Below are 11122 nucleotides of genomic sequence, written 5' to 3' on the forward strand. Positions count from 1 at the left end.
TTTTCCTTTTATATAATGACATCATTTCTTGCATTCATTTACCTTGATCCTTATAGATTAATATCTCGAAGGCAATCTTATGATTTATGCATTTATATGTCTAGTATAAACTGAAACCACTTAGGGTTGCATAACATTTCCTTCTCTTGTACAATGCATCTAGTTTCCTTTATGAATTTGTATTCTCTTATGAGGTGATGTTCTCTTACATGAATTGTTAGGGATTAACATCCTAAGTGCAATCCTATGCTTGTTAGTGCATCTTTCTTATAAAGAATATATCATTTAAGGTGTGTATTGGATTTTATCTCTCTCTCTTCTCCAAGGATCTATTGTCTCTTTTTGGTTCCTTTTGTGATAACTAAGTAAGCATAACATGGTATCCTTTCATCTCTCTATCTCATTACTCTATAGATTTGCATTATTTCATGGTGTATTCTTATTTGTGTCTATGTAATGATTTGTTACATGCAATGTTTTGTGTCTATGTCTAGAAATGTCTTTACATGCTTTGGATTTTAATGCTTCTCATTTAATAATCATCTATAGTTTCCTTCATATGTGGTATCTTTGTTGATATGGGATTGTTTGGAAGTGAAGAACCTATGATGGAACAATCATCATTTTGTCACTGATGTTAAACCTACTACTTGTTGGTAAGACAATTGTTTTGTTAATTTGATATGAAGAGGATTTGATAAAATGAAATAACAAGAGAACCTAGAGGAAAGGTTGAGTTATGGTAAGAAATAGGAGTACAAATATTAGTTAAGATAGTGATGATATAGTATATTTTTTATGTACTTAAGGCTACAAAGGTTGGATACATTGATTAAGTCTAGAATAACAAGTAAGAAGAATTGTGTCTACCAAGCTTGACCTAGTGCATAGTAGGTGTTGAGCGAAGTTAGTGCAAGCTGAGAAAAAAATCAATTGGAGCTGAGAAAAGTGAAAATCCAATGTATGCCAAGTGAACATAGTGTAAGTTGAGTAAAGTTTAGTTAGTGTTGAGAATCGGTAGACTTTAGTGTTCACTAAGTAAACTAGTGGAAGCCGAGTGAAAGAATAGCATGGAAGCTGAGTGACAACATATTGACGTTGAGTGCTAGTATTCATGTTAAATCATAGATTTGACGAATCTAAGATAACTATTTTGTTTTCTTGAATTGTGTGAAGCGTGTGGAAGATAACTATGATGAGTTGGTGGCACAAAATTCAAGGTAAACCATTTTGTGGTGAACTCGAGGAGGATTGAAGAAGAAGTTTCTAGAGGAACCAAATGGAAAAGTGGGTAGATTCATTGTATCCTACCTAATCCTACTGAACCCTAAAATGGATGATTATGGTTAAGCAGAAAAAGATCTTAAATCTCTATTTATAAAGAGAGTTGGTCAGAAGAAAAGGTTGTCATGTGTGAGAACCTAAGGAAGACAAGGAGTCTAAGGTATTTTGTCCATTCAGTGGCTGAACAGTAGAGACTGCAATTGGCATACAAAGAAAGAAGACTTAAGAGTATGAATACTTGAAGGGTGAACAAGTTATTAGAGCTGAAGTGTGTGAATGCTAAGTAGAATGGGGGACTAAAATAAAGATTTGTAATCTATAAGTGAGTTGTAATTTGTTATCAGATCAAGCCTTATTCTTACTTCTAATCATTATATCAGTCTAGGGTAAATCCTTTTGATTAAGTTTGACCTAACAGTCATTTGTAAATCCTTTAACCAAGTGACATTCCAAGTGAATTATCTATAGTCCTCTAAGATGTATCACTCTTAATAGGGTGATTTAAATCCTCTAACTAGGTCACATTTAATAGTGTGTATTGTAACCTTTAACAAGGTTGGCCTTTCATAGGGCATAACTTTAGAAGAGTAAGATTAGTAGCATGTTACTGGTGGTTTTCCCCAAATTGGGTTTCCATGTAAAATCCTTCTAACAAATGTGTTATTGAGTCTATTATGTTTCATGTTTACATTCTTGTAAAGTTGTTTTGACCTAGGACAGTAAGCTTCAAAGTTTAAGTATTGTATAATCTAATGGATGCATGCATAATAAGGTTTTATGGATATGGGTCTACTAAGCATTAAAAATTTTTATTTGTACATTTGGACATTAGATAACTAATTCACCACCCTCCCCCCCGCCCCACCCTTGCCCCCCCTCTAAATTATTCTAAAGAATTCCAACAATTGGTATCAAAGCCATAATGCTTAAGAGGACTAGTTTGGACTAGTTTCAAGGTGCTAGAAGGAAAATATCAAGATGTCAAAAAGACAGGTACCCAAGCTCAAAAAGGAAAACTTCCCTAAGTGGAAAAGTTTGATGAAGCTACACCTAGGAGGTATTAGAGACCATGCACAATCTACCATCATCACTAAGCATGTCAATCCTACTAGAACCCTAACTGATGATGATCTAAGAAAGAAGAAAGAACACAATTAGGAAATGTTGGAGATTGCCTCTGCCTTAATTTATTCTGATTTTGATGACATTAAGGGTTGTGATTCTGCAAAGAAGATGTGGGATGCTATTCACACCATTAATGGAGGAGACACAAATATGTTGAGAGTCAAATCTAAAGGTCTTAGAAGTAACTTTGATGATATGATGATGCAAGATGGTGAGAATGTTGCTCAATATTGCTCTAGAATAAAAGATGTTTTTAATGCTATAAGAGGAGCTACTACTAAGATAGATGATGATATTGTATTAAGAAAAGTACTAAGAACATTGTTTCCCATCTACGTTATTAGAGTTTTTTCCATAAAAGAATTAAGATGTATACGAGGTTCTAATTTTACTCTTGAAGGTTTGGTAGGTAGGAAAACTACCTTTGAGCTCTTTAATTTTGATAACTTCAAATATGACAATGTTGAATCTACTTTCAAAGCTAAACTATTATCGAAGGAACCTAAAAAGAAAAAGAAAAAGGTAAAATATGTTTCCCTTGGCAGTGACATAGATGAGGAAGACGTAGAACAACTTGAAGCATTTCTAGCAAGGAGATTTCATAGAGGCAAAGGAAAATTTAAAGGTAACTATCATGTGTTTTAATTGCAATAAGGTTGGTCATATTGTTGCTAGATGTCTAGAGAAGAAGAACAATAGAAGTGGAGACAACTACGTAAGTAAAAGAGATGAGGAGATTAAAGATTACAAAGACAAAGGCAAAGATTGATCTGATGACCATGATGATGAGGTGGCAAATGTTGCAATGAAGGATGAATCTGATGAGGATGAGTAAACTACACTGGTGTCTTATGTGAACAAGAGTGATAGATGGATCATTAATAGTGTGTGTTTACATCATATGACTAGAGATAAAACTAAGTTCATTATCTTGAATTATTAGGATGGAAATAGTGTAAGGTTTGCTAATGATGCACCCTGTCTGATAAAAGAAAAAATTAAGTTCATTACCTTGAATTATTAAGATGGAAACAATGTAAGGTTTGCTAATGATGCACCCTGTTTGATAAAAGGAAAAGGATCTATCAAACTCATAGAAAAGATTTTTTGTGACAATGCTTATTATGTTGAAGAACTTAACTACAATTTGTTGAGCGTGTCACAGCTAAATAGTTCAAGTTGCAAGCCTGAGTTTGAGAGAAAGATAGTAAGATATACGATACTGATGGGAAACTAATTGGAAATGGTGATCAAAATAGAGGTAATCTATTTTATCTTGATATGAATGATGCTACTTGTCTTGTTGTAGAATTTGATGATGTGTGGTTATGGCACAAGAGGTTATGTCATGTTAACTTTGATAACTTAATAAGTATGAGTGACATGAAAAGAGTCAGAGGTTTTCCTAAATTGAAGAAACCTAACAATATAATTTGCAAACAATGTTAGTTAGGCAAGATGATAAAATTTAGTTTTAAAAGTAAAACTCACACCTCTAAACAAATTCTTGAGTTTGTTCATACTTGTGTGAACCAAAAAATGTGCAAAGCTACAAGGGTGACAAGTACATTATCCTATTTGTTGATGATTATTATGTTGGAGTTCTTTTTGGTAAGGAACATACTAGGTAGATTTAAACACAATACCAAGATGCAAGAAGTAGAGACCAGCCTAAGGATCAACTAAATCCTATACTCAGTAGGGTTAAACCTCAGCTCTGGGCCAACTTCAACAGAATCATTAGGACTCTCTTCACATTAGGCTCTATAGGGCAAGGGTAGGTAAACCTTATGAATATGAATGGTTTTGTGATCTTTTTCTTTAAAAGGCCTAGCTCACTATTAATTCCTCTTTCAAACCTTATCCCTTATAGCAAATACTGATCACAAATTCTTCTTAGGTTTGCAACAAGTTCCTTGACTACAATAGATAGTTATAATCAACAAGAAAACTATCACAAATAAGTATTAACCAGCAACTTTAAGTTCTTCATTACATAAAATGGTAAATTGATTGTTTTTTTGTTATGTATCTTCAACAATTAAATGAACCATCAACTTATACTTGAAATTAATTTACTAGTGTCTTATCCATTGTTATATAGAGTCAAAACTAGCAACTTGGGCCTATTTAATCAACTTGTAATTAAATTTGTCAACAGTGAGCTCTAAATTTCATTCTTACCATATTTGTCCCATACACCCTAAACCATAGCACTAATAGAAAGCAATTACTTAATTCATTGAGTCAACAACAATTAGTAAGAGATATACAATTTACCTAAATTGCATTAAATTAAAAGAAACTTGTTCATTTCAATCTCAAGATTATAGATGTATAAGGAAGGAGACAAAACCCAAAGACACAGATATGTAGAATTTCCTTCTTGTATTGATTTCCTTTGAAATAGAGTACAATACTAATAAAGACTCAAAATGCAACTCAAAACTTGAAAATTGATACTTAGTATTAAAAGTATACAAAACTAATTCATTCATATAACTACAAAATTGGACGGACTGTAAAAAAAACATAAAACAGGAAAATTCTATAGACTTTAGACATCTAGTGCCCATCTTGGAAATCCTTATATAGGATTGCAACAAGCTATAGATGGGAGGAGGGCACATGTCAAAACTTAACTGGATAGAAAAGGTGGCAAGAAATATAAAAAGATATACAAAACATTATTCTACACTTGAACCAAAAATAGGAAGGTAGTTGAAAAGTCAGCAGGTGGCACTTTACTACAGCAACTTTAACTTTAATTCTTTTTGTCTTCTACTATCCTTAATCATGAAATTCTTCAATTCCTTCCATATGCATAACCTTAATATCTGCAACTACCTTCAAAATATTTACTTCTTTCTTGGTGGTCATTCCACAAATATGATTTTATCTTATCTCCTTACTAGCATACTTCACCTAGAAATCAAATCTTCATTAAGGTTGTATAAGATTGAGCAATCAATTCAATGTCCATCTTTTAGCTCCATTTCATTCATGTCCAGCTCTGCAATCTGAATTTCAAAATATTTCTACCACCTCAAGGTCAAACTTAGTTGACTGCCCCTTGAAAACCATGTCTCACCTCTTGATTGGTTGGACTTCTCCTTATCATCTTTTCACAACATCACAATTTTATTTCTTTGTTGACCAAGCTGACCTACGAACATGCGATCTCCTAATTCTTACTTTTTTGTTGCACCTTTGCAATGGTGATTCACCTTCAAAACTTTAACTTGGTAGTCAAACCAACAAAACATTGACACATGGATATCTTCATACCTTGTTGGTTCTCCCCGTGTAACATTTTCATGTCATAAGACATGTGTTGCCCTATTGTTATGTCACTATGACTAAAGATCAAGAAGTTCTTGTTAGCAACATAATGACAACCTTTGATCTTTCATGCATCTGATGATCATAAATGATACTTTGAAATCCTTTGAAAGTGGGCCATCATGCTATGTGTCACATTGTCATCATATCTCTATAAGTAAAAACCTTGCAACTCTAGATAGTGACATAATGACATTCGTTGATCAACCTTCAATCTAATAGTGGAAATAAAGTAACTATATTATAACTATGATGGGCCTACTTGATATGTGTTTTATCATCGGTATGTCACCAAGAATAAAAAACCTTCATCTTTTCATAATGACATCTACAATCCCTCCATGTTCTTGTTGATTATTGCACCTAACTCCAAAAAAGTAGGCCCACTTGTTATACATGTCCATCTATCACTTTGTTTCTATTAATATTGATCATGCAACTTTCATTGGTGACAAGGCAACATTCGTCGATCTTGAAAGGATCTAATAGCTCTGACAAAACACCTTTTCTCCATAATGTTTACTTCTATGGCAAATGAAAATTTGATAGTTGGAAACCCACTCATGACTAAAACCTGCGACAACTTCCTGCATGGGCTGGTCCTACCACCTTCCACATGTCAAATTGTCACTATGTCACTATGAATAAAGAACAAGAAACTTTCAATAGTGACATAATGACATTCATTGATCTTTCATATGATCTATGGTGGTGCATTTGTGTTGAAACTTTGTCATTCACTAGGTCCCACAAATAGGTATCACCTTGTCGCCATGTCAATGCAGTTAAAACAACTCACCTTTTCAAAGCAACATAATAGTTAGTTTGTAGTCACTGATCAAGGAAGTACTGTACATGCTTCATAAATTCTTTGGGCTACTATTTTCCAATAGCACAAAATTTTGGGCTACTATTCGCCATTTTCCAATGGCACAAAATTTTGGGCTACTATTCACTAATTGGCTATTGCTTATATTCGCCAATTTATGGCCGACATGTTTTAACCCTAAAGAAAAAAAAAAAACTTGTATAAAAACACCTAGGGTTAGGGATTATTTCATAAAGTTGTGATGCAAAAATTGGTTCAATGGTATTGAGTTGTAAGGGATTAAAAATTGTAATGAAGTTATAATCATTAGATCGTAATAATATTGGACTTTTTGTTTGGTGGATGTAGCCCAAGGATTGGATGAACCATGTTAAATATTGGTGTCTTGTGTTATTTTCTGTGAGATCTATTATTTTTTGATATTGTTTATATTTGCATGTAATTGTTATTTTTGTCCCTGGTTTAATCCTAACAATAATGATGACTCTTGATCTTTTAGACGATCAAGGGAAACTATGACTTGGTTATTTTTCAAGTATAAAAAATAACCTATGTAAGGTTAAAGGATTAAAATAAAATCTTGGGTTACATTTGTGAACTAAGACCTAGGGAATGGTAAGGTAATGCAACAAAACCTAAAAGACAAGTGGGAAAATTTTATAAAAAGAGGATTTTAAAAGGTTTTCTAGAAATTCTTGTGCATTTCTTTAAAATGCAAACCATGTAAACCTAGCTCAAGGATTTAGGGAAAAACCAAACATTGGAACAAAGGCACAAAATTAGGGATTTTTTCTAAGGAAAATAATGATTCAAAAACACATAAGCCCTAATTTCTAAAGGAAAGCTGGACATTTCACTAAAATATTTCAAAAAATTTAACATGTGAAAAACTAGGCCAACAGTGGCTTTGTCTGGGGACGATGAATACGTAGATTCATGTGAGGGCTCAGAATCCTTGGAAGATGCAAACCACAAACTTGATAGCCTAAGACTACATAGACATATACACATATATATAGAGGCTATGCACATATGTATAGGAAAATATAGAATTGTACAAAATATACAAACCCTAATTACTATTCATGGATGATAAATACCTTCAACAGAAGTATTTCTTTAAGAATTGTCCATGAACTGACAATTCAAGAAAGCTCCCTAATAATTATTTGATGAAATATGAATCCTCACCCCAAGTAGAATCAACCAAATAGGGACCAAGCTAGATAGGATCAATTTTTCCATGTTTACCTCTATCTTCTAGCCTTGCATTCCACATTAGGACAATATCATCTGATTTAAACTTTCTTTCAATTGCCTTCCTACCATATAGATGCTTTGTCTGTGACTTCATTTTTATATTTCTTGTAGAGGCTTCTTTCCTTGTTTCAGTCAATCCAACTAATTCATCCATCATTTCCTGCATATCATCAATGATATTATCATCATATATCTGGATGTAAGTATACAAGCCCATCAAGTTATTCTGAGGTATTCTAGCATGGATTCCATACACATGATCAAAAGGTGATACACTAATTGCCTTCTTCATTGTCATTTTGTTAGCCCAGATTGCTAACTACAATTTTGAGTCCCATGCCTTCTCGTTTCCATCCAGAGTCCTCTTTATGACCTTTGGCAAGCTTTTATTTGTAGACTCAACTTGTCCATTTCCTTATGGTTGATAGGGTGATGAAACTGACTTGATGATGCCATACTTATCACAAAATTTAATAAATTCTTTAGATCTGAAGCACATGGCATTGTTAGTGACAATTCTTTTAGCACACCCAAACCTTGTTATTATATTATTTAGCATATAATTATTTACCATTATACTAGTAGAATTTCTTGTGGGAATGGCTTGCACCCATTTTGTAAAGTAATCGGTTGCCACTAATATCCATGAATAGCTAGAGTATTGGACTTGTTTGAAACTTCACCTATAAAATACATCCCCCATTGTTGAAAGGGTGCTTGTACTTCAATTGGCTTTAGAGGAGTATTCTCAGAGAACTTTAATTTTCCTAAAAATCTCTGGCAAGAGTCACACTTTCTAACCAGGATTTGTACATCTTTAAATAAGCTAGGCCACCAAAAGCCTTCTCTCATGATCTTGTGGTTGGTAGTCTTTTCCATGTAGTTCCCATCACATACCCTTGAATGCATATCACTCAATACCTTTTCTAATTTATGTTGATAAATTCATTTCAAAAGTATTCCCTCAAAATTCCTCCACCACAGACCTAAATTTATCTAACTAAATGCAATTTTACAGTCCTCTTTTCATTGTTTGTCAAATGGGGTGGAGATTGCATATGTTGTAAATAGTATATCACATTCTTATACTAGTCACATTGATCCAAGTAACATGAAGTTTTTTTAAGGTCCTCATCTATAGCATTTACTTGATTAGAATCTAGATTAGATTGAGACATAAATTTTTCTAATCCTTGACCTCTTACTAAGTTGGTGATCTAAATATCAATATTAAACTCTTGTATGTTCTACACCTTGTAACAGACAACTCTTGCTGAGAAAAAGTATACTTGATTGCTGCACTAGGAAAAAAAAGAAATAACAATAGAATCAGCTAGGTAACACCTAAAGGCCTTGATAGCTTTGACTAAAGCATATACCTACTTTTCATTGATTTAATATTTAAGTTTTGCAGGCTGAAGGGATTTGCTAAAGAATGCAATTGGTTGTTCATGACCATCTTCATTTTTCTGAAGCAAAACTATTGCAATAGTATAAAAAGATGCAAAAGAAAAGATATGCATAGGCTTTCCATAATCCAATGTCCTAAAGACTGGTGCATTCTTGATGGCATTCTTAATTTCTTGGAAAGCAATAGTAAGCTCACCTTCCCAACTAATAGTTGCTCCTTTCTTGAGCATTTTTGAAATTGGTCTACTGACCTCAACAAAGTTACTTACAAATCTTCTTAAAAATTTAACTTTCCCAAAGAAAGATTGTATACCTTTGACATTTTGGGGCTTTTTCACCTTATCAATTGATGCCACTCTTTCAGGGTCAATCCTTACCCCATCTTTGGACACTATATGTCCCAGTAACTTCCCCTTTATTACTCCAAAAGTGCACTTCTTGGGATTTAGAGAAACACCATATTCCAAGGCCTTGATAAAAAAAGAATTCCAAATGCCTGTAATGATCTTCAACTTTCTTTGAATATGCAGTCAAATCATCTGGATACACCACCATGAATTTGTCAATATATTCTTTAAATGCTACATCCATGGCCCTTTGAAAAGTTGCTTCTGCATTTATGAGTCCAAAAGGCATCCTCACATATACATAGGCTCCCCAAGGAGTAGTAAAGGTTGTCTTGAATTGTTCCTTCTCATCAACAAGGACTTGGTTGTTTCCTAAGAAACCATCGATCATAGACATTAGCTCTAAACTAGTAACTTGTTGAAACATAGCCTCCATATTAGGTAACCCATAGTTATCCTTCAAAGATGCAATAGTCAGGTTCCTAAAATCAACACAAAGCCTAATGTTATAATTCTTTTTTCTGATTAGTACCAAGTTAAACACCCATGAAGAATGCCTAATGGTTTTTATTATCTACCCATCCCTAAGCTTCATAAGTTCTTCTTGCATCCTAGGGGCTAAAGTGGGATTCACAAGCCTCTACTTTTGTCTAAAAGGTTTAACATCATCCTTGAGAGAATTTACATGCTGAAACAAATCTTTCCCATAAGCCTTGAGGTCATCATATGACCATGCAAAATCATGTCTAAATCTTCTCAACAGACTTATCAAGGATTTCCTGATTTTAGATTATAAGGTCTTACCAATATATACCTTCTTTGGGGATATATTAGTGCCAAGATTTATCTCTTGTAGCTCCTATGGCTTCTTGTCTTCAGATTCTAAATATACTCGGTCTTGGTTATCAAAAACATTTTCCAAAACCACCAGTCCCTTGGGTACCTTTTTAGTCTTGAGCTATAGGATTTCTTCGCCAAATATCTTCTCCCCTCCATCTACTATTTCTATCCAAGCACTGCAGTCTAGCTCTTGGCCATGATATTTATCCTCATTAAGGAGTAAATTTAGGATGTCCTTATCATCTTCAAATACTTTCCAACTTTCCACATTGTCTGGAATTGATGGCCTGTTTTGCATTTCAATAGTAGACACACAACAAATGATATGTCATCTAGCTTAATAGCTATATTAGCTAATAAGTCAGAAAATTTTATTGTTACTTTTGTCTTTCCAAGCTATTCTAAAAGCATCAAAATACTCAATCATATCCCAGACATCATTCATATGTTGTTTCAATCTCTTGTTCTTTGAAACATACACTCCTCTACATTTTCTTGATTTCATGGCTCATTGCTACCTTAAACCTAATAATAGTGCTTCATATTTAGTAACATTATTGGTACATGCAAAGTTAAGGGAAAATGAGTATCTAAATGTATTTTTCTCTGGAGAGATAAATACTATCCTAGCTCTTGATCCTTCCTTTGAGCTTTCTCCATCAAAATAAATATTCCATAGATTTTG

This window comes from Cupressus sempervirens, chromosome 7, assembly GCF_028749045.1.
Source record: "Cupressus sempervirens isolate cs-2001-9-10 chromosome 7, ASM2874904v1, whole genome shotgun sequence".
NCBI lineage: Eukaryota > Viridiplantae > Streptophyta > Pinopsida > Cupressales > Cupressaceae > Cupressus > Cupressus sempervirens.